At 44.8% G+C, this 24485-nt stretch overlaps 1 long non-coding RNA gene across 1 annotated transcript; it reads right to left on the bottom strand.

Moving 5' to 3' along the window:
- Positions 1-11586: 11586 nt before the first annotated feature.
- Positions 11587-21117, bottom strand: LOC142786472 (uncharacterized). Its single transcript, XR_012889061.1, has 4 exons — positions 20845-21117; positions 17005-17068; positions 14195-14354; positions 11587-11644 (listed from the first exon to the last, which is right to left on the bottom strand). It is a non-coding gene; the product is annotated as an uncharacterized LOC142786472 (long non-coding RNA).
- Positions 21118-24485: the final 3368 nt, after the last annotated feature.

The raw sequence follows: 24485 nt of genomic DNA, 5'->3' as shown, positions 1-24485 counted from the left end.
ACTGATACATCTAGAGACTGATACAACTGTCAATAACCTGATAGCCTATCAGTTTTTCTATCAGAATTTTTGCTAGGGCAGACACCTACGCCGCAATGTTAAAAAACATTAACATATACCGCATGCTGTATTCCATTTCGTACTTTAAGTGCAACAATGCAGCGGCCGTATTTTCGACGGAGGGACTAACCATTGAGGCCCCTGCCCCTAAATTTAGATGCACATTAAAGGGACCAGTACCAACCACTGCCCACAACATGAAATGAGATGACTACGCGGATGTAAAGATTGTCCCTCGTAGCGACTCAAACCAACCTTATTTTTCTTGAGAAGTATTTACATTTTTGTTTTTTTTCTTGTAAATCGCGAAAATAGCCTATGGCACCACGTGGTGGCAGAAACTTCTAATATCTGAGTTGCCCTGTCACGTGACCGTAAATTGTTGCATGAGGTGAACAATTTTCCTGGTAGTAGTGAAATATTGTCTGCTTCTTTATAGTAAAAGATAATACTCTATAAAAATGTACTTTTGTGCCTGCGTTAGTAGTACGCATTATAGTGCTGCTGCCTTCGCATGATGTTGTGATCCAGTGCTCATCAGCGCGTCAACTTTTCTTTGTGCTCATTAAACCGTACACGCAGTTTGCAGGTCGCTAAGATTTTGAAGTGACGTGGTTTTTTTTACCTACACTTTCTCTCAGAAATGACGCGCAGTGACGCTTTCGCTGACTTGGCTCGTCGTATGTCGAGCAAGTGACGACGACAGGACAAGCCATCCACGAAACAGGTGCATCAGCCTGGGGCACAGGCACCCGCAATGCGGCACGAATGCAGTTACAGGAAACCTGCATAAAGCCATATCATCTCATTGTAACTGCTTTTACGCATTAAGGTATTTTAGGTGTTTTCAAAAATAGTTGTAAACTCCGACTAAACCTGGTTAAGCATAGTTACAGGAACTCCCGTGAAAGCAGAACATTGACAACATGCACATGTCGCTAGAAGCAAAGTGTTTCCTAATATCAACTAAAGGAAACTCTGGCACTGCGATCGTTCAGCGACCATGGCAATGATGGGTAGTTCAAGGATTTGTATAGTCTTTTTACTTGCGGGTGGCGAATCGTTCTTTTGGCTTCGTTGTTACTGCGTTTCAGTTTTGTTTTGAATGAAACAGCAAACCTTCTTGAATTTCGTTACCCGATTTTAAGTGATAAGCCTAAATCACAGAACATTTGCAGATTTTTTTTTGTAACAAGAAATTCGAAGTCACGCGGACACAAATGAAGCCGGAAGTACGAAAACGAGACTAATCTGTGTACTACCCATCATCTTATCAAAGAGCTATTGCATTTCTCCTTTTCTACTCTCTTATTCATTTATTACACTTTCGTTCATTCTCACCTTAACTACAACATTGAATCATGGGGCAACACATAATACAGCAGTCACCTGTCATAATTGCAGACCATTCAAAACCGGGCCATTCGTGTAAAAACGTTTTCATCATGTTCCGTTAAAGGAAATCATTTATCGCACTCCTACAATAATCCAATAAATATAATCTCGCCATTTTCGTTTTAAGGACACTACAGAACGATACTCCGGTGTCCATAATACTAGAATAATACTAGATTTGCTGGAAACAATAATTTATTTTACGCATCATTCGCACAAATTACGGCAAGTAGTTAGTTGCTACATTTCTCAGCACTTGCTTTGGGGAATTCACTACCGTCTACTCTAAAATCAATAAATGCTCTTAGGTTCCGATCTGAACTTCAACATATTCGGCTTGATTTGCTGGATTCTTGTTCCTCACTGCTTTAGTTGTTCGCATATGGAAGTTTTTGTCTATCTTCTCATCTTTCCTCATTCTTCTGTGATTTCCCTTATTGGTCTTTAGATTTTGTTTATTAGTTCGAGCTTTACTATGTTGCATTATGAAATGTCTTCCGCTCTGTCCTTACTCTCATCGACTACGGTACTTTACTTGTTAGGTGCTTTTTGTTAACGCTGTTTAAAGTTATTCCTTACTTGATTAGAGTTAGTAATTATCATTATTCTTACTATTGGGCCCAGGAATTGCCAATTTACTTGTGTTATTGGCTGTGTTATCATGTACAGGAGGTCCCAATTTAATTATTACTATGGGACCTCCTTCTGTATATACTAATTATGTATTCTCTCCTTTGTGTGACGTGAAAATTAAAATGATTCCGATTCCCATGCTCAATTAAGCGCCATGCGTTGCAACTCCCATAGACACTAGCGCCAGATATTTCTCTAGTGTATATTTAAAAAACTCTATCGCTTGAAGGGCCACAGGCATCGCTATCAATTTACAGCGTTGCTGGACAAAAAGGCACGTCGGTGTTCAGCGCCTTTCAAATTGAAAAAATACTGCTTATAAAATAACTAAGTGCTTCTGGGAACAACTACTGCAGGTGCAAACACTCTGATGGGTAACTTTCGGTCACTCCGAAAAAAAACGGGGTCGAAAAAATTTGTTGTCGGTCCCTTCAAAGAACATCATGTAGTCACAACTTCCGGATCCCTCGAAACACATATTCACTCTGTAGGCATTGTTCCTAGTATACCCAGTATAGTCTCAATTCGTTTTCAATTCACGTTTGCCGATGCATGATTAATGTTACTTGTTGATTCTCCTAACATATGTTTCACTTCAACACTCAACCTTAGAGTAACATATAAAGTTAAAAGGGGACACTCCCATATGCTCCTGCTCCTGATTTGGGGTCTCAGCACTCCAAGCAGTTGTCGGGAACCTTCGCAGCCTCAGAGATTAAAGACCACAGAAAAGTATGTCTCAAAGACCATTTCGTAGCGACAAGGAATGAATAATATACAGCCTCCGAAACCCCTTCTACTGGTGTGCAGGTCTCTGTGGCCATACCTTAAATTTTTTAACACGACGTTTGCATGCATCAATGAGCTTCGTGTAAGCTGCAGTGCTAGAGCGGCAAGCACACGATGCCAGAGTGTGTCTATGCACACATTTTAATTAAAACATGAGAATTTTTAGAGGAGGGAAAACTTTTATGTTCAAGTGATAATCTTGGTAAGCACATGCCCACTTTATCAATGTTTGATAAACGCAGGCACAAAGAGAGGTTCATTGCACGGCGGGACGCTGAAATACAGCTGGGGTATCATGATTATAAATTGCACACAAGAAATAAACATATAGGCAACAATATAAAGAGAGCAGGAGAAGAGTAAAACTTCAGTAAATGCACACAATCACATATAGAGTGCACAACGCAACATGGATATAGTTACTCCAACACTTGACTCCGGCATGCAAAAAAATAAAAACACAATTTGACTACATTTTGTTTGCCACCAATTCACTAATTTTATGCTTTGCATTTTACAACGCTCTGTCGCGAAAAATAGTCATGAGCAGTTGCCGCAGCAAACTGACGCAATTTTAGGTGTCCTGCAAGCAGTTAATGAGGCAGTTTATTCAAGGTTACATCCTACCTTTAGCTAACAAACTTTTCTTGACTGTAAAAAATGAGGGCACTCTTTCATGAAGGAAGTGAAAGTATAGCGGTGCCGAGCACTTCCGTGAGACACATTACATCGGTTTCTGCGAGGAGGAGTCTTCTTACGGAATGCTAACGTTAGCACGGCCACCACAAAACACCCCGTAACAGCTTTTCAATTAACAGACACCCTTCCGTGACTGAAACGGTCACAGCAGAGTACTTCATTCGGAAGAAGCACCTTTCCGTGACTGTTTTACAGCTGTTTTCTTATGAAGGAGTTCCCTACAAACATCTTACGTTACATGTTAACGCAACCCTCTGCTCCAAGAACAGTGTATACGTAGGTCTTTATGATAGCGAGAAATGTAAAACGGACACTGTTGCTGACTAATTTGATGTAATTTCAAGTCAATATTATATTTTGAGGGATGTACTGACCCGTGGTGGATCTAGAGAGCGAGCAGTAGGGGCGATTGCCCCCTTGAAGCTGTTGCCGGTACCCCCCCCCCCCCCGTCGCTTTTCACTACCGGAAATGCTGCGAGCCAGAATGTGTGGTTTTTATGCTGTGGTGGAGTTCTTGCGAATTTAGTAAGTAAATATCAAAACTCCTCCTTCTCCGTTTCTGTTCCAAGCGAATTCCCAGGGGAAGACTAGCAAGGGTGAAGCCCTTGCTGATCTTCCCCTCGGGCTGACAGACCGCAATATTTACTCAGACTTGTATGCAGTGAAATAATGCACAGTGCTTGCAAAAGACACCACGTAAAAATAAAGGCCTGATGTTTGCACCTGGAATATAGATCGACAATACTGCAGTGCATCCCGGATGAAAGTAAACTAAAAATACTTTATAAGGCAATTTGATATATTGTCACGGGGTCGTGACGTGGCCGAAGACAGGAGACTTCGTGTTGGGATTTACCTGTTTATTTGGGCGAACCTGTGCCCGGTAAACGGAAAGTCCAATTACAGCAGCAGTCTTGCACAGATAGCAGTCTCGGACTGATAGCGGCGAACGGAGCATCGGCCTTCGTTCAACAACTGACAAGCGGCGAAGCGCGTCGGCATTTATACTCTTGCCGTCGAATGTCCTAGCGTTATCGCTGGCGGTGGCGTAGGTTCTAGAACAATCTGTACCGTTCGCACAGTGGACGTGATCTTATCGAAATGATCTACTACAGTCCGGAACCTTCTCGAAAACTGCAGGCGCGGTTTGCGCTGAGAATCGTGTGGTGTTTTGGTACGATAACAAAAACTTGGGAAATGGAACGTGGCAATATTATTATCGTATGCATTGATAATATTGCCACGACAGGTTGGCCACGTTCAAGTAGCCGCCGCAATCATCATGGCAAGAGCACCAGCAAGACCCGGCTGGCATGCGTCACGCGTTCGTGCGCTCCAACAACGAGGAAGAGGAAGTTAGTTGACTCTGTGCCTCTCGGCTACTTGGACTCGACGACCATAGTCATTAGACTTGTGGGCACAAGTTGGCCCTAATAAAGTTGCTTGTTTTTTTTGGCCTATCTGCCTCAGCATCGCTACATTTCTGGTGGAGTTGCTGGGTTATGAATCGAAGCCCCGCGAGCTCAAGACAGCGTAGCCCCGACGACCAGCGTATCAACCCCGTGGAAGTGACTCCTGTACACCAGAGGGCAAGTCGCCGTCTTCGAGGTGACTCACCTGAGTTCGGTTCTCTTCACTCCACCCCAAGGGGAATTCAAACTATGGATGCCACCACTATGACTACCCAGGTAACACCGGCACAAGTGTTCATAAGCCAACCGCACCAGCCGCCAGTATTCCACGGCGACTCGTACGAGGATGTTGAAGATTGGCTGGACCTGTTCGAGAGAGTGGCGCGCTTGAATGGTTGGGACGAAAGAGAGAAGCTCCGTCGCGTATACTTCGCCCTGGACGACTTCGCAAGGACATGGTTTGAGAACCATGAAACCTCGTTGTCTACCTGGGAGGTATTTCGACGACAAGCGGTGGCTACGTTCGCGAACATAGACAGGAAAGAAAAGGCGGAGGCAGCTCTTCAATCGAGAAACCAGCTAACAAACGAGAGTGCTGCTATGTACATCGAGGACATGGTCCGTCTGTTCAAGCGTGCGGATCACAACATGGCTGAAGATAAGAAGGTGCGCCATCTAATGCGCGGAGTGAAGCAAGAGCTGTTCGCCGTTCTCGTCCGCAACCCTCCAAGCACTGTTGCTGAGTTTTATTCAGAAGCGACGGCCATCGAAAAAACACTAGAACAGCGCGCTCGGCAGTACAACCGGAATGTTAACTGCGCATCTGCACAGCTATTCTCTGGAGGCGTGCGAAATGACGTTGAAGCCCTGCGAGAGCTCATTAGATCAGTTATTCGGGAAGAACTGAGCAGACTGCAAATGCCCCAGACTTCAACTGCACTATCGGTTACAGACGTTGTTCGTGACGAACTGAGGCAGGTCATACGAGAACCAGAGCGTGAGTTGCAGCCAGTTCGACCTATCCGAACGTACTCTGAAGTTCTCCGACAACCAACGGTACACAGCAATGCAGCAGTTGCGATGGCGACGACTCCTCTCCCATCTACAGCACGCAGCGTACCTCGTCCACGGGAACCAACGGCTACCTATCTGCCCCCAGGAGCACGTAGCACGCATCGCTATGCGGAGCCTAGGCCCAGAAAAAGTGACGTCTGGCGTGATCACGAGCGCAGGCCTCTTTGTTTCCATTGTGGCGAAGCGGGTCATTTGTACAGATTCTGCCCTTACCGACAGGCTGGATTAAGAGGCTTCCCGTCGTATGCACCGTGCCCCCGAAACGGCGAACGACCAGCAGAAATTGAGGAGTACTTGTCTACGCGCCAGAACTCGCCACCTCTACGCCAACGTCGGTCACGGTCACCATCGCCTATGCGCTACCGGTCATCCAGCCCACGTGCACCTTCAAGGCAGCCTGGTCATCGCTCTCCGAGTCCACTCCCGGAAAACTGAAGCAAGCGACCTGTGGAGGTGAGGCCGCTGATAACATCAATTACGAAGATCCTCCAATATGGCTTGAGGGCGACGACGGTGTATTTCCGGTAAATGGGTGCAACCACGAAAGTGTTACTTCAGATTTGCGGTTGAGAATAGAAGGATGGGAGCTGAATGCCTTAGTCGACACCGGTGCTGATTATTCAGTGATAAGTCACAAGATGGTGAAGAAGCTAAACAAAGTTGTGACACAGTGGAGTGGATCACAGATACGCACGGCAGGTGGTCACATTATTACGCCCCTTGGCAGATGCACCGCAAGACTTGAAATACGGGGCTTTATTTACGTTGCCGATTTCATTGTGCTACCAGAATGTTCAAGAGACCTCATTATAGGAATGGATTTTTTGCGAGCTAATGGCGCCGTAATTAACCTGCGTAGGTCCAGCGTGTAGTTTTCGACTGAACGAGCTATACCTGTAGAGGAATCTGAGGGACGCCTAACTGCTCTACGCGTTGTTCATGATGACGTAACTGTGCCACCACGCTGCAGCATAATGGTGCTCGTAGAGAATGACGCATCTTACAACCGCGAAGGCATAGCGGATACAAATGTAGGGCTGTTTTTGAAAAAAGGTGTCTGCGTAGCTCGGGGTCTTGTTCACTTGACGAATGGCCGTGCAGATGTCCTACTTACGAATTTCTCCAATGAACTTCAACACATCGCTCAAGGCACGGCTATTGCCTATTTACACGACTTCTGTATGGCGACAGAACTATGCAGCTTAACCACGTCTACCACTCGACCAGTGGCCTGCAACATCGACACATCCGTGACCGTCAACCAGAGCCTTCCGGACAGTCAAAAGAAACAGATTTACGCCTTAGTAAAAGAATTCTCTGATTGCTTTTCAATTGCCTCGAAGGTCCAGCGCACGTCAATTACGAAACACAGAATTATAACGCAAGACGACACGAGGCCTATATGCCAGCATCCATATCGAGTGTCACAGAAAGAACGGGAAATCATTAAGAAGCAAGTGGAGGAAATGCTTTCGGATGATGTCATCCAGCCTTCAAATAGTCCATGGGCGTCCCCCGTAGTGCTCGTTAAGAAGAAAGACAACACGCTTAGATTCTGTGTCGACTACCGAAAACTCAACAGTGTAACTAAACGAGATGTATACCCCTTGCCACGTATTGACGATACACTAGATCGGCTGCGATCCGCAAAGTTTTTCTCCTCCTTGGATCTGAAAAGCGGATATTGGCAAATAGAGGTAGACGAGCGGGACCGTGAAAAAACGGCATTCGTAACACCAGATGGCCTCTACGAATTCAAAGCGCTTCCATTCGGCCTCTGTTCCGCGCCAGCGACGTTCCAGCGAATGATGGACACTGTCCTCGCCGGATTGAAATGGCAGTCATGCCTGGTGTATTTGGATGACGTGGTGGTATTCTCTGCAACGTTCGACAAACATCTAGAGCGACTGCGCCTTGTATTACAAGCCATCCGGTCAGCAAAGTTGACAATCAAACCCGAAAAATGCCACTTCTGCTTCGAAGAGCTGAGATTCCTTGGACATGTCATTAGTTCTGACGGTGTTCGTCCAGATCCAGAAAAGACAGCCGCTGTTCAGAGGTTCCCTACACCCAAAGACAAAAAGTCAGTGCGCCGATTTTTGGGTTTATGTGCCTACTATAGGCGATTTGTGGAAAACTTTTCAACGATTGCGGAACCTCTTACAAAACTAACGAAAGACGACGTGCCCTTCACATGGAAAAATGAACAACAGAAAGCTTTTGATGAATTAAGAAAACGGCTACAGGGTTCACCAATACTTGCCCATTTTGATGAGACAGCCGACACTGAAGTCCACACCGATGCCAGCAATGTCGGCCTCGGCGCCATCCTGGTCCAGTGGCAAAATGGTCAAGAGAAAGTGTTAGCCTATGCCAGCCGCAAACTCTCAAAAGCTGAGGCAAACTACTCTGCTACTGAAAAAGAGTGCCTCGCAGTCATCTGGGCAATAAATAAGTTTCGACCCTACCTTTATGGTAGACCGTTCAGAGCTGTCAGTGACCACCATGCTCTATGCTGGCTAGCAAATCTCAAGGATCCGTCAGGACGACTAGCCAGATGGAGCCTTAGGCTGCAGGAGTATGACATTACGGTCGTATACAAATCTGGAAGGAAACACAGTGATGCCGACTGCTTGTCACGCTCTCCCGTCGATCCAAGTGTACCTGAAGAGGAAGACGTCCCGTTTCTAGGCGTTGTCGACACATCCGAAATCGCTCAACAACAACGAGATGACCCGGATTTGCTGGCGCTTATACAACACCTGCAGGGTCTCGACGTTCAAGTACCTCGCATATTCTCCAGAGGGCTCTCCACGTTCTGCCTTCGAGGAAGTGTCCTTTACAGGAGGAACTTTGAACCTAATGGCGAAACGTTTTTACTAGTCGTGCCCACAGCCATGCGACAGGAAATTCTGCATGCATGCCACGATGAGCCAACGTCCGGCCACATGGGTGTGAGCCGAACATTCGCCAGGATTCGCCTGAAGTACTATTGGCCTAAGTTGCTCGCATCAGTGCAGCGCTACGTGAAAACGTGTCGTCAATGTCAACGGCGCAAAACTCCAGCCGTAAAACCAGCCGGCCCTCTCCATCCAATAGACCCTCCGGATGCCCCATTCCAACAAGTCGTCATGGACTTCCTAGGACCTTTCCCGACATCATGTGCAGGCAAGAAATGGATTGTCGTAGCTACAGACTATCTGACCCGTTATGCTGAGACTGACTCTCTGTACAGTGCGACAGCTGCCGAAGTCGCCAAGTTCTTTGTGAACAACATAGTGCTCAGACATGGTGCGCCCATCGTCGTTATTACGGATCGCGGCACAGCATTTACTGCAGACCTTATGCAATGTCTGATGCGCATGACAAATACCGATCACAGAAGAACAACGGCGTATCACCCTCAGTCAAATGGCTTAACCGAACGCCTCAACAGAACTCTGACCGACATGCTATCAATGTATGTCGATGTTGAACATAAACAGTGGGATGAAATATTACCCTACGTAACATTCGCATACAATACAGCCGTTCAAGAAACAACCCACGTTGCCCCTTTCGAATTAGTATTCGGCCGAAGAGTGACCACCCCACTGGATGCCATGTTACCTCTACAGGACGAAAACAGCTATCCACCTGACTTAGATGACTTCTTGCAACGAGCCGAAGAAGCACGACAAATGGCAAGATACCGAATACGCCGTCAACAGCGCGTCGACTCTAGTCGGTACAACAAGCGACGCAGTGAGGCACTTTATCATCCCGGTGACAAAGTGTGGATATGGATCCCAGTGCGCCGCCGCGGACTCTCTGAAAAGCTTCTTTGTCGATACTTCGGCCCTTATGAAGCACTCAACCGTATCAGCGACGTCACTTATGAAGTCAGATCCGCGGGACACGTGAGCTCAAGACGCCGCAATACCACGGAAGTGGTACACGTAGTCCGCATGAAGCCCTATCATGACAGATCGTCGGAAAACGAGTGAGAAGGCGCATGTATCATTTTACTCTCTCAAGCATCGGGACGATGCGTCTGAGGGGGGGGATAATGCCACGACAGGTTGGCCACGTTCAAGTAGCCGCCGCAATCATCATGGCAAGAGCACCAGCAAGACCCGGCTGGCATGCGTCACGCGTTCGTGCGCTCCAACAACGAGGAAGAGGAAGTTAGTTGACTCTGTGCCTCTCGGCTACTTGGACTCGACGACCATAGTCATTAGACTTGTGGGCACAAGTTCGCCCTAATAAAGTTGCTTGTTTTTTTGGCCTATCTGCCTCAGCATCGCTACAATATATTCACAGGTATCTTACCATTCACCATATGTGGATTGTATACATGCGGTTTATATACACATTGCACTGTTCATGCGATATCGTAGGCTTATGGGAATACTCGAGCACGACAAATGCTCAGATGAATAATAATGCTTTTGAAATAATTTTGATTCCAATATAAATTATTGAAAATTATGTGCCTAAAATTACATGCAACACATAGGTGCAGGTAATCCCCAGCAAAAAGTAGTTTCATTGCTGTATAAAAGTGATATGCCATGGAAACTTCTTTGCAGAAATAATTCGCACTGCTTCAAAGCCTTACTTCTATAGGTTAAATTGACATATTGCCCTCAAATCAATTTTTCGTTTTCAACTTTAAAAGATTGTTATGCTGGCTTATATGCTCCAAGTATAAAAAATCTTAAAATATAACATATTTTACTACTTATCACTTGCATTCTGCAGAAAGTCGAATTATGCTAGCACTATTCAAAGTTAATTGCACTTTTTGAACCAAAGAGACCGACATTTGCACGCGCCTTGTTTCACTTGAAAATAATATTGTGCAAGTTGGTTGGATGACGATGAACATGGCCATTTTTTTATAATATGTGAAATAGACTATTCAAATTCGATTTAAAATTATTCCAGCTAAATTACTATTCACTTTGAACTTAAAATTCACTACTCGCAGAAGCCTACTATGATGTGTGAATTTGTAAATAAAGTATAACGAGGCTTGTTTTTCTGACCTGTATAGATGTTCAAGCTGGGACAAAGAATATACACATCTGTTTTTGTTTACCCAGTACTTAACTGTGTATTCGATTCGCTAACTTGTAATGTAATGCGACTGACTGTGTGCAATATTTAAAAAAAACATGGTCGTGCATGATTTGCTTGAAATCTGCCTTGCGTTTCTTCAGCAGTTAAGTGGAAGCAGCTGCTGCTACTGGCCAGTAAACATTGTGATTCTGCTAGCTGGTCAAATGTTGTAGCATGTCACTGTGAAAAGCACATCTTCCTGTGGCATGCATTGCCACAGATAACAGTGTCATTTCAAGTTCAGCAAGTAGATTACAGTAAAGCAATAAAACACCTCCTGTGGTAACATAGCCTGATATTTCTCAGCCGAGCTCATTGCATTCACTACGCTTCCTACAAAGAGTGAGACAGTCCATAGCTTTGACAGGAAATGTGCATACATACTACTATACTTGCCAAATGAACTCTGAAAATCCAGCCATTCTGAACATATACAGGTGGAATTTATTTTGCCTATCGCATCATGTCTCATGGTTTACCTGAAAATAAACACAACAAACAGAAAATATTAGGACACGTCGACTAATGAAAGAAGACAATCTTTGCCAAAACAAAATACTATTGCATCCATCTAGCAGTAACAAATGAAACATATAAAGCGGCTCTAATGCATCCGCAGTACAACCAAACTCCTCGAAGAATAAAAGACATGTATACCTAAAATGTCTGGACGAGTGAACAAAATTATCATTCAAAACAAAAAAGCTGATTGACTTCTCAGTGGATGTCACAAAAGGGAGACACTGAAAGGTGACCACGTTAAGCATGATTGCTAGACTGTCCTTTAGAGATCATAAATATGTAACTCCTAAAAGTATTTAGAAAAAACTTTACTTTCTGTTTTTTCTGTAGCAATAAGTACAGTAAACCCTCGTAATAACGAAGTCAGCGGGAAGGCGAAAAAATTCCATATAAGCAGTGATTCGATATACGCAACTGCCTGATAAAAGATAAGCAAGTACAGCCAAATTAGCTATGACAACTTCCCAGAAGTGGTATTATGTGAAACATATCATTACTCACACACATAAAAGTCATTCAGCTATCTTTGTCGGGTGCTTTGGTTGGGCGCGAGGATTGCCTGCTTGAGTTTATTGAGGCAAACTATGAAGTCATGGTCGCCGCTCGAGCCTTACACTCTATTATGTAACAGACGGAGGCTCTTTTGCCTTTGCGCCATTGTTGGTATTTCATGGAGCTGTTAGTCTAGCGGCTCATCTCCCTCATCAGGGCCTCCAAGCAAGTTGTCTATTTCGGCCGGCTAGTCGACTGAGGCTTTGCTGCCTTTCCCAGTATAAGCAAAGAAAGTTTGTCCTCCCCTATCTTCTTAGCACCCAACAGCACTGTAATGCGTTCTTTGCTTTGTTTACATCCTGATAAAGTTTCGCCCTGTGTAGAGTGCATGCGCTTTTGAAATAGTTTGTAAAAGAATGCGGACTCGTCCAAGTTGTAAATGTCTCTTTCTGCGTACTGCTGAAGTAGGACGCTCAGCCGACGCTTGCGTCATCTATCCACGACATCGTGGTCCATGGCTGCACCTTCACCAATGATCAATTTTAAGACACATCGTGCTGTCTTTTGAAATGTTCAAGCTAGCCCTTGCTGCACTTTAAATCTTGCTTGCCCATTCAGGTGTCTAGGGCTTTGGATTCTGCAGTCTCTACAGACCCATTTACAGGAAGGTTTGTACTTCTAATGCTTTTCAACTATTCGAGAAGCACTCTTTTCACTTCAGAATACATAGAATCATGGTTGCGCTTTCATTTCCTGAGAAATTAGAATAGTTGATATTGTTGCGGTGGTATTTCGAATTGTCTTGCGATTTCAGACCTTTGCAGGCCTTTTTTCTTTCACCTGACCTATAAGTTGAACTTTCTGCTCCAATGTCAGACACTTCCGAAACGGATACCGGCGGTGCCAGTTTCACTCGACCTAATTGCTCAATGTGTTTGCTCAAAAACAGGCAGCTTGATTCAGCCAAACTTTGTCTTACTATACAATCAATGTTTCTAACATTTTAGAGCATAACGCCTGCCAGTTGGTGCTGTTAAGCTATACAAACCCCAGCTTCTGAGGATTCAGAAAATCCAGGCTCAAGAATGAATCTGCGGCTGAGGAGGCTCCATTTTTTTATAATAGAGACACGATTTAACTTTTCACAAAACAATTCTGAAAATTATTTCAGTACTCACTAGACATGCAAGGTGTCAGGAGCTTTTCCCACTCTGTGTCTCAGTACTAAACTACGCGAAATGTAATGTAACTATGTGAAACGAACTAAATTATTTAAATGTTGAAATGTGATCAACAGCACTTCTTCAAGTGGCAACTAACCAAAATTTGTATATAATGTCCATAAAAATTTCTTTGGCCTTAGTGTCTGTTGCATTTATTTCATTCCGTCTTACAAAAAAATGAGCTCCTCAAAAAAATTCCCCTTCATTTGTTGTTTTCCATAAATTACTTGAAGCAGCACAAAAAAAAAACAAGAATGAGGGCAATAAAGCAACACACCCAACAGGACTAGTGCTAAACTGACAACTGAATCGTTACTGAAAATCGATCCCTTATGTCTACGTCAGAACAACCCCTTATCACAAAAAATTTCCAACATTATTCAAAGATGGAAGGCATAGGTGTTGTTGTACTATCGGGTGATTTGGAACAAAACATCTATTATAATCATGTGGTACTGACAGATTTATCTTCAGATTTAGCAAGATATTGGGCTTCAAAGATTCCTTGTCAGTTTTCACAATTTCAAGGGTCACATGTCCCAAATTCTCAATATGTTTGTGAGAGACACTTTAGTGTAGGGCTGCAGAAATTTGAACCACCTGAGGTCCTTTTTAGTCGGCCCCTAAATCTAAGCAAATGAGCCTTCAGCATAATCGCCTTCATTTAAAATACAGCTTCCATGGCTGGGATTGGATCTCACGACCTGTAGGTCAGCAGTATAGCCCCATAACCACTAGACCACTGTGGTGGATCAAGACACAGAGGCTGATTGCATTATCAGCACATCTCACCTACGAAGAAATTCCAGTGTTGTCCAGACAGGGTCTGCATAAGCTAAGTTGAAAATTTAGTACCTATTAAGTAAAAGACAGGTAGCCTCTGAAAAGTCCACAGCCTCGATGAAAAGAAGCTGCTGGCAGGCCACAAAGCATTCCTTCTTTAAAATGCTTCCTGTGAAAAGATGGCAAACAAGCCAACGGATTGAAATCACTTCATTATTAATATAATCAATGCAGCCTGAAACGTATAGCTGCTTTATCAAAAAGGTTCCCACTACATTTACTGCATCCAAAGCACCTGATCACAACATATGATTGCGTTTCAAGCCAAGCGCAATTTTGTCATATGGCTGAATAGAACTTGTGTCACTGCAGATGGCCTACAGTTCCCAACAGAGAACTGAATGTTTGCACAATATACTAACAGGATAGAGGCCCCTGAGAATAAAAAAAGGTGATATTGAGTACAGTTAACTCTCAGTAAACATAAATTAAAACACTTCACTAAAAGGTCTTCCCACTTAACCATATAACTGCCTATTTAACTTCCAAAAATTGTACAAAAATAATTAATATTTTACGATATACATCAATATGTTTATGCAATTCTGATTTTTAAATTATTATCACGCTGATTTCTGGAATTCCCACAAAAACTTAAGAAAAGAAAAACTGCTGTTGAAGGCGGCTTTCACTCAATGAATGACCTGTTAATGGGTCACAACATACTGAAACCTGAAGCATTTTCCTTATACAATACATGGTAACACACTGAAAAGTGCTAAGATGTTTATTGCGCAAGTGGTCGGTTATCAGCGTTCACGCAATGCCACACATGTGCACTGCTCACGACATCACCGTCACTGTTGCTCTTGTCGTCAGCAGAAGCAATATGCCGGGTAAACGCAACGTCCGCGTCACTGTCGGCAACAAGTGTCATGTTGCCACTAATGCTGCCACTGGCATTCTTCTTGCAAAACAGCACAGTGAAATGACTGTTGCCGAGATTAAAACACGAAAGGCACTAAACGTGGTTTTTGATAGACAACAACTGCTGTCTAGAGCTGAAAACTGCAAGAAAAGTAATTGACATCTGTGACGTGTCTTCGGCAGTGGTACAAAATCGCGTGATGAGTACAGTTCGGGGTCGGTGGCTTAAAGGGGCCCTGAAACACTTTTTGAACATGGTCTCAAAATGCTGCTGATTCTTGACAACACGCGAGCTAAGTAATATAGCTTGGCACATGGCATGCAATTCGCAATAAATTATCAAATTTAGCTAAACATTGCTTTCTCTTCTCAGCAAATGATGGAGCAAGCTCAGAAAGCACTCGTAGAAGGCCTTCTACCAGACGATGGGTGATTTGAACATGGCGCGCTCGGTCAATACAGGGATTGCCGCGGGAGGCTGTGACTTGTCCACGTGTGCACACGCGATCCCACTGAAAAAGCTGCGGTTAAAAAAAAAAAGTTCTCAATATAACGAGGCGTGAGTGGCGTATTTTTATTGACCACGCCGATCCCCCACCCCCACCTCCCTGCTTAGCTTCTAGCGCTTTTGTCGGGACGAGAGAGAGAGAATGGAATTTCGAAGTGCGTCAAATTTTTGTTAATCCACTCGCACAAGAAGGACTCTTGAAGTTTTCGCGGCATTGAATTCATGAAACAATAAAATCTTTTCATGAATCCATATTATGGTTACTTTGAAAAAGTGTTCCAAGGCCCCTTTAGGTGTGACTTAAAAAAGGACCAATTATACTGATTACATGAACTGATTGGTGAGGGTTTCTGGCACATAAATTCCAAAAATGCTGCTAAGCAGAATACAGACTCCCTCCCTCAGTAGCAATGAAACTGATTTTAATAAGTCAGAGCTGTAACTGTGCGACAACCACGTTTGAAAAGATGAAGAAGGGCTAATACAATATGCAGCACATTCCCTTGCATTGCGGCAACTAAGCCTGCAACACTATACTTGTTGGAAAACAGTGATCAAGTCTTCCTGCAGTAATAGCAGAAGCTGTTTTCTTGTGAGCGCAGCAAGCTGCACAAGAGATTCAAAAATCTCTTTCATTACTCACTGATGAACACTGTACAGTGCTTAGAGAGCTGATTTAGGTAGGTTCTTGCATGACTTTAGAGCTTTATGTGAAAAGCACCTCAACTTTTTGATAACTTGCAATGAAAGGTTCTACAGTGACAGACGCACACCACAGATTTTTAGTTTAGATGGCTGTCATTTGCATAGCTGCATAGAAACAACTTTTGGCAGAGATAGTGTCAAAAGTCACATCTTTATATAAGCAGTCAATTGGACATGTGGTTTGCTGCAGATGGGTGCTACACAGTAGTTAAGCGCACACAAATTGCTCCACCTTCTCCTCATGATGACAACTTGCAGCAGACAATGTGCTACGTAGTCATTTCAACCAATCTTCTCACTTAGGCTAGCCAAGGTGATGTAATGAATGTGCACGCTGCTTGTGGTTATCACTGACAGGGTTTTCTACCACCAGAGCACATTAAAAGCTGTACTCACAAGTTAATAAAGATAAAAACAAAGAGTACCTGTTCAATACACAAGACAAAAACATTCCTTAAGCACAGCCAGCAGAAACCCTAACCAAAGGAAAGAAACTCTTGTACATGGTCAGAAAAAGGAGCACATTATAATCTTTTCTGACATCACAATCATTCCTGCCCTCCTTACTATAAAGGTAGCAGATGTGGTGATAACATGTGAGGCAAATTCAATGCAAGTAAGGCTACATAATTATGCGGACATATATAGCAATGCAACAAAAGCTCATATTTAAACATACCAAGTGCAATGATAGTAGGGGTGTGTGGCAGTTCAGAGAGTTTTTCTGTGATGCTGATTCCTTCCTGGAAAATAAAGAGGAATACACTTGACCAATGTTAGGAGCACGTTTCTTCAAAAACGCATCTCAACATTTCGGACATTTCTCTTGAGCAGATATAATGGCGAAGCTGCTTATGCCCGTTTTATATATTTGATCCTGCTGTGAAACTACCGGCATTATGAACAGGCAAACTTACCACAAAATCAGCGCAAATCCCACTACTCGCTGCTACGTCTCACGTCATATAAGTGAGGTGTAGTCGTGCGCTGATGTACCTGTGGGCTCATAGCCCCCCCCCCCCCTTTCGAATGAGCCAACAGTACGAAAACGTCAAATCCACCCCTCAGCGCGCTGCGATTTATTGGTTATGACGAACCAGTCATCGCGTTAGGGATGGTCGGCTAAGTTGAGTGGAGTTTTCAAACCAGAGGCATCTTAATTATTTCATTTGTTTGTCATTCCACTGAGTGCAGAAGTGCAACATATCATGACTGGAGACTGGCAGTGTAACCATCGGCTGAGCTCTCTCAAGCGGTGCTCGTTGACGCAATCGTTGTGTGCGTCCCACAAGAGCGCGGGAACACTCCCACGTGCACTGCAAAGAACGCGTACCGGAGTCCCAGTGACACGCTGTCCGGGTCGCCCACGAACACTGGGACAGGCAGTATAGGCGTTTGAAGAGAAGCGCGTGCACGGACAAAGGGGGATAAAAAGCGCGTCGCATGTTTTATATGCAAGGAAGCTGCCGCGTAGAGTTCACCGCATCAAACGCTTGACAGTCGCAGCGGCACCATCACAGTCACGAGTTGAACTCGGGCCTTCTCAGAATCAAGGACTTTGTATCCGATTTCACTCATCCATCAGTTCGATTGACAGAAGCCCGCGGCGAGTATCGAATCCGCCCATCACTTTTGCTTTTGCCAAGGAGCAGTGCTCACGCTGTAACACCAGCGAGCGCATGGTTTATCTCTTAGATTTACTGCACAGACTATGCACACACGCACGCAGAAGTTAAGGAAGCCACGTCGCTACTATAAGGGAGGTATGGAATAGCGGACCGCGAGCCCTTGCGGTGCGGTAGCTGTCACTGCACATGCGTTGTAACGCGAGCCGCCGTTCGCGGCCCGCCTGCAAAAAATCCGAAATAGCACGCGGCGACCGTGGCCCGTGAGGCCCGCGAATCGCTGTGTGTAGCTTGCGTGCATTTGGGTTTGCAGTCGGGGTGAAAGTTTCCTCAGGAAGAGCAAACGCTATTCTGAAACTCATATGGCGCCCGCAGCACCCGCAAAGGATATTTTAAACCTCCCTATGATCTCGTACCCATTTAACCGCGCTCACGACATATCCAATCACAGCCGCGTCGCCGACAAGATGCGAGCACCCCTGGTGACCACTCGTCCTTACATTTCCCCGTAATACTTGATGGAACCGAAAGAATCAGCACGAGAGCATTGCGTGAGCAGCCTTGCTGCCTTCGAGTGTGAAAATTTCCATGCTGCAGGTGGAGCGAAAGAACCTGTGCGAAAGAGGACATACGCCCACAAACACGCCTGTGGGAGGCGCGTGTTTAGTTGGCAAAAATACAGCACGACAATGACGCTAACGTCGCTGCACTGCTGAATTGCTGAGTGAGTAGTGGCGCTGACACACGGTGTTTCTTTGATAACCACCGCAAATGTGATAACCACCGCAAATGGCTTCACGCGCATTCGTGAAGCCATTTCTAGCAACACGGCTATCACGCGCTGCGCACCGTGCTGCACAGCTACCCCAAGCGAGGTTGGAGCAAACTCGGCTGCCGGAAAAGCTCGGGCCATGCTGCATTGCACCCCAGGCCAGAAAAATCGGCGCACGCGTTCTGGGACGAGAAGCAGATTCATGGTGATCCTTTCTGTTCCCCGATTGATTAATCACGGCGAGTTTCAACAGCTATGCCGTTCAGTATATTCAATAAAGAAAGGAGGGGGGGACAGGCAGACAGGTGAGCATTAACATCATTTTATGCACCAGTATTCGCCTGTGATCAGATGTGATTCCGCAACCGAAGGGAACCAAAGGGTGATGAGGGATTGTCTATCTTGGTGAGAAACGGGATGGACAAGTTTAAGGGCAAACAAATATCATCGTCGACACAACACTAACCATCGCGCGACCACACATTGCAATACGTGGATGCTATAGCAGAAACTTACTGAAAAAGAAAACAAAAAGGATGCTAAATAAAGCAAAAATGGAAATACAATTTATCCCCGAAAGGTGCCAGCACTTACTCGCTCTGCATGGAAGAATACGGAGTCTTTCAAAAAGAAATACAGTGCTGTAAACAAATAGCAACGACCACTTGCTATTAGCCTATTGGTCCTCTAAGTATTGAACGTTTTCTGAACGTCTCAGTTTGGTTCATGGTGCACACCAAAATATCAGCCGCAAGTGCAGACGAGGAGCTTCACACACACACACACACACACACACAAAAATGTCTTTACAGTCGTAGAACACTTTAGTACAAGGCAGTGGGCGGATCAGAACGTGTTGTCAGGTCGGAGATGACGCCACCCACTACGTAATATTACAGCTTTAATCATCTACTCGAAAGCATCGCACACAAAAACTCGAGGAAATATGACACAAAACTTAGGAGACGAAAAAAAAAACACACAAGGCGTTTTACACCAGAAATTTTCACAACGGGGTTGCGTGAAACTGATTATTGATACAAACAAACAAGCAAAAAAACGCGAACACTACCTACCGTAACAACTGCTCTTTTTTATTCTTGGTATGCATCACCGCATGACAAGTTTTTTTATTGCAGCAGAGTTGACTTCTGTTGCCCTTTCTTAACAAAATGGCTAAAAAAAATCTGTTGTGGTTTTCTACGGCATATGCACGCAGAAATATTTTTTTCAATGCTCACACATTTCAAGGCCAAACGTAGCTAGAAACAGGTGGAATTTGGCAGCAGACCACTCAACACATTAGCAAGCTGCTAAGATTGAATTGGCAACCTAAATTATTTTATACCAAACAGAAAGAAAAGGCACCTATTTGACGCAGCATGTTGTGTTTATGACCTTTCAATCACTGCAAGGGGTCCTCATCACTTTCACCGGCTCACCAGGGCTTTAGTAAATATTCCGTGATTAGGTGCACTGCCAGCGAAGCATACACGTGTAACACGCGAAATTATAGGTCGAGGCATTTATGCACATGTAACAATGGACAGTATAATAGGCGTGCGCACGAGGGGCTTAAAGTAAGCCCCATACATAGACGTATAATGGGGAAGTGGGGGGGCACTGCGACAAACGTCCCTCCTTCCCCGAAGGAGAAGCCTGCGCATACCTATAGATATAGCAACACGTACTTTTCCCTAAAGAAACACGTGTTTACGTCACTCGACGCATAGCGCCAGCTTGAACTAATAAAGCCTGACCATTCTCAGCACAACACAAATACACAACGAAGAGCCCACGCGACACGTTCAGCTCAAACGTTAACAACCACCAACATCAAACGTTAAGCGCTCAACGGGCGACAATTTACGGTCTCGAATGGTTGTTGCCCAAAAGATGAACCTCCTAGTGCCACTCTGGTCAGAGCTGTAAACCGTTTGGCAACAGGAACCTTATTTCACGCCATTGTACCACGGGCGTTATGCTTTTTATAAAGAATATACGCTTTGCTGATCCGTTGCTAACTGATCGGGAGTGCTGCGCCTTACTTAGATCGCATATACGTTTCGCGGGCCTGTTATGTGGAATATCAATAGCAAAAGCCAAAGTGAAGCACACGTACCTGCGGTAAAATTCTCAGCGAGTCCTGTCCTGAAGATCGTCAAACGTCGTCGCAGTCTCTTGCCAGAACAACATGTCGACGGAAACCAACACTCGAACGGATCAGACCGTGCGCCGAGGGGAGCACGCACAGCACTTTTTCTTCCTCCGTGGCACAACACGACCGAGACGAAAGGCGGGAAACGTTGATCACGTGACTTTAACTCCGCCGCGACGCCCGCGCCAAACGGCGCCCGGTTGTTGAAGCGCTTGAAGTGGCTGTGCGCTGCCGCAAACGCGCGTTTTGCGCAAGAGGGGGATATGGTTCGGGGCAGAGCGTGTACTACCGCGCGGTGACGGCGTTATCTCTGCGACAACCTTTGCACCTTGACAGCGTCATGCCGTAAGCTTGGTAGGCGTCTATAGAGAGTTTTAGTACTACGTACGCTGCGTACGTGGCGGCGTTGCGTACGTAAGAATGCCGCGTTCTGCGTAGTGCGCATGCGCAGACCGCAAAGCGCACGTATCGTAATACGTACGCAGCCGCTACGTACGCACGCATGAGATGCGTGCGTGCGTACGTATGAGGTGATCGCGCCGCTCTCGAACAAGTTCGCGACAGCGCGAGACTTCGTTTTGCAAAATGGCGGCATCGAAGGCAAGCACCGACCTACCATAACCGACCTGCTCTGTGGCTTAAAATATTGCCATAATCTGGCTATAACACTTGGATTGGCTCACATTGGCTGTCAACAACACGTGCTTCTATTTTGATCTACCAGATGGCGCAGCACGCTTCACGCTCGTTACGTACGCGGGTACTACGGCGTACTAAAAGCCGATTAGTGGCAAACGACGCCACGTAACGCAAGGCGCTTGCGTGATGCGTACGTAGCACCATTCTGCAGTACTAAAACTCTCTTATATTACGTCGCGCTATACGGCAACCGCTCCCTTCGTCGACAACTGCTTCAAGTACTCATTTTTTCGCAGGGTCTCAAATGCATGGAATCAACTGTCCAACAATGTGGTGTTGCAGCCATCTCTGAGTTTATTCATCTCCCATATTGTGCAACGAGCTTACTTTACTTTTCGTTGTGTTGATAAATGTATTTAAGGTGTTGCTTCAACTTTATATATATTTGCATAGGTTTGGTACCACACGTAGCTCGTTTTTTATTGTTTTGTTCGCCCTACTATTTGTATCAAATATTTGTATTCTATCCTACGAAAATTCCTTAATGGGGTTGCAGTGTTTTTAAATAAATAAATAAGTAAATAATCATCACTCGAGCTTACTCAACACTTCCAGGAATAAGTGGGACGAAAAAAGAGTGCACATCTCACAATTTTTGAAAGTGTTTAATTGCAATTACGTGTTTTGAAATACCAAAGACCGGCAAACGTCAGTGCAGTACGCGCTTCCAATTTTGCTACTTGCGGTACGCGAGACCGTGAGGCGCGAATTCCCGCGACAGAACTGCAGTTAACAGAATGCCAGGCGTTTGCGTTGTTTATCACACTAAACTTATTTCATTGTCACGGGTCTTTGAGGTTGATTTCGCATAGCAATGCGTGCATCTGTCGCCAACACACTGCAGATCGTTTCTCATTCTTCATATACGCATCCAACTGTTTAACTTTTACTATTTATTTATTTTTATTGATTCCATTATTTTTGCTGTACAAGATCGGTAAGTCGAACTGCCTTTTTTTTAAAGCGTAGTGACGTTGTATTCGCCCAACATCGAAGCTGGCCGCGGCGGCGAGACTGAATTTCGTCTCGATAGAGGAGCTTGTGTAATGCGCAATGTCAGTGTGCGTGGCAGAACTCCAGATGGACTGAATTTACAAAGCCGTCCACTAAGGCGTGAATCATAGTCATACTGTGGTCCCATGGAAAGCCTTCCTGATTCTGACGAAACTTATACGCACAGGTTTTTGGCTCAGAACAATGACTTGGAAGTTAGTTTTGCAAAAAAATATATTGTTGATCGAAATAAAATGTATACAAATATTGCCCACATAAACAAACAGCAATAAATACTTTATTCCAAGTTCTCAAATTCTGAACTTGAAGAGTGCCTGACCAAATAGGATACAGTTCTTAATCACGATAATTATTCCCATGAAAAAAAAAGTGAAAATCTGTATTTATTTTGTTTTCCTTTGCTTTCAAACGAGATAACCAGTAAAATACAGTAAACTTTCAAAAGTACTGTATTCATAAGATATAAGCCCGTAGAACAAACTTTTAACCGTTAATAAATGAGTAACAACAGCGAGAGCAAGGTGTTCAATCAACTTTGAAGTTCAGCTTAGTGGCAGCGCAGAATCAGGTTGGTTGTAGGTGTTCTCTTGGCATAGCATTCTTACGGTGTAATGAAACTACTTTCACAGAGTTGTAATGTACACTTATTCTTTCTCTGGGAATACTGTGACATTCTTTTGAGTATTCCTTGTGTACGAATATTTGCACGTGTCTACTTCGCTGCAAATAATACACGCAGACAGTCTGGCAGTATGTCAGGACGATAGCTAAATATTATTTACTTCACTGCTCTCGAGCGTGACATATTAAGTTAAATTGATTGTATTGTGTCGCGCTCCGTATGCGCATCGTCTGCGTTCTACCCGCGATCCAAACTGTGCGATTAGGGAGGATATCAATACGGAACATGACGGCGACGCTGGTGGAAAGAACACGTCGAGCGTGGTCATATAATTGTTATTGCAACAAAGGTAGTCTGTAATGGTCTTTGGTTGGAAAATACCTTAACAGCGCAACCAATCTAACCACATTTAAAAATTACCCAATAGAACCAATCTCTCCGTATTTCAATATACAGCATATGTCCATTGCCCTTTACGGCTGTTTACGACGTGTTCTCATAAAATGACAGTTGTCCGTGAGTATTACAACAGTATATGCCGTGCGTTTGAAGGCCAGTTTTTACAGTTAGGCTCAGCACTTCTCTTTTGTGTGCTCGTTGGAGCTTTAGGCAATTTGCGAATGGTACAGATGACGATACTGAGCATAGCTGCACTTTTCACAAAACCTCGCTTATTGATTTATATGTGGGGTTTAACGTCCCAAAACCCTGATATTGTTACGGGGAAGATTTATTCACCGAGAGCTGGTCTTGCTAACGGCTTAGAGAGCGCATAGTCTAGCAGGCCAACGGGCGAAGCTTGAGAGTCCAACCCGCAACAACCACGTTGTCGTCTTCCTCCATTTGGGTGCCAATTCAGCTGTGTCGGGGCGACAGTTCCCTACCCGTATCATCACCCCGGCCCGTAAGGCACCGTCTCGCTGCCTGTTAAATTAGCGAGTCGGCGTTGTAGGGCTTGAGACGAGAAACGTGGACTACTTCCGCTCTGGGTGCAGCAGCTGATGAGTTTGTGATAGCGGCAATCTTGTAGGTCACAGGTGTGACCTGACGAATGACTCGGTAGGTCCCAGCGTATTGCGGTAGTAGTTTCTCGCAGAGGCCAACAGGTCGAGAAGGGAGCCACAGGAGAACAAGAGATCCCGCAGAAAAAACGGCATCTCTGTGTCGATGGTCATAAAGGAACTTCTGTGCTGTCTGCGACGACGATAACCGAGCGTGCGCGTGCCGAGAGGGCCCGGGTGATCGCATCCAGAGCGTACGAAGTGGAGGA

Source organism: Rhipicephalus microplus, unplaced genomic scaffold, assembly GCF_043290135.1.
Source record: "Rhipicephalus microplus isolate Deutch F79 unplaced genomic scaffold, USDA_Rmic scaffold_24, whole genome shotgun sequence".
Classification (NCBI taxonomy): Eukaryota; Metazoa; Arthropoda; class Arachnida; order Ixodida; family Ixodidae; genus Rhipicephalus; species Rhipicephalus microplus.
The sequence above is the reverse complement of the archived record's forward strand: the minus strand, read 5'-3'. Positions and strand labels throughout refer to the sequence as shown.